The sequence below is a fragment of the Geospiza fortis genome, unplaced genomic scaffold (assembly GCF_000277835.1).
Source record: "Geospiza fortis unplaced genomic scaffold, GeoFor_1.0 scaffold16, whole genome shotgun sequence".
In the NCBI taxonomy this organism is placed as follows: Eukaryota; Metazoa; Chordata; class Aves; order Passeriformes; family Thraupidae; genus Geospiza; species Geospiza fortis.
In genome coordinates, this window is record NW_005054302.1 from 6,358,588 (window position 1) to 6,359,592 (window position 1,005).

A 1,005-nucleotide genomic window follows, 5' to 3' on the forward strand; every position below is an offset into this window, starting at 1 on the left:
CAGCTTGCAATGTATTTCAGTTTGTAGCTTCTCCAGGATAGCAGAGCATGTTTTATTTGACATAAGACTCTACAGCTTTTCGTAGTTTATATTGTCCAATCAGGTCAAAGTTGTGGGGTTGAACTGTGATGATCCTAAATGGAAATTTTAAACACATAGCTGCATTACCATCCTTTAGCACTTCCTCACGACATTCAATGGTTCTTTTGTGTGAAGAAATGAAATTGTTCAAATCCAGACATGGCATACACTTCTCAGCAAGTACAGTATCTCAGAGTTTTCTGAGAAATATCCAAATACCCTGCAGTCCTAGAAAAGCACTGCTTTAGTGCAGAAACAATAGCTTGTGAAATGTGATTAAATGTGATAATGCCTTATGGCAGACATTACATGCTTTTGCTATAATCTCCCAGAAACAAAGAAAATAATCTCTGTCACAGATGTCCATCCAAAAGCTTGTCTATTACTTTTATTTTTTTAATGTAGTCTTTTATGTCCCAAAACCATATTTTTTAGGAAGAGTCTCTACATTTTGAATCAATATTTCTTTATGTCCCTGGGGCCCTGCTTTGCTCCTTTATTGTCACTTTACTTTGAAGATATTAACCTCCCACACATAGGCTAAAACAACCAGGGACATATTTACCATTCAATGTCTAATGTAAAACCTTGTGTGTCAAACTGGGACACAACAGTAAAAATAAACATTTTACATATGCTTGAAGTAAATAAATGTGTCCCTTGTCACAACTTACAATGTTTTTATCATTCTTGTAAACACTCACAAGAGCAAATATGAACAGATTATGACAGGACTGTGATATAGTAATTACTGCTCTATAAACTCAGTAGACATTAATTTTGTAGTAAAATAGTGGGAAAAGAGTTTAATTAAACACAACATCTTTGCCTACACTGAGTTACATCAAGAAGCTGGAAATGCATAAATTTCAAGTTGCAAGCATCACTCAGGTAGGGAAGGCTCGGAGTGTGGCACACGCTCTT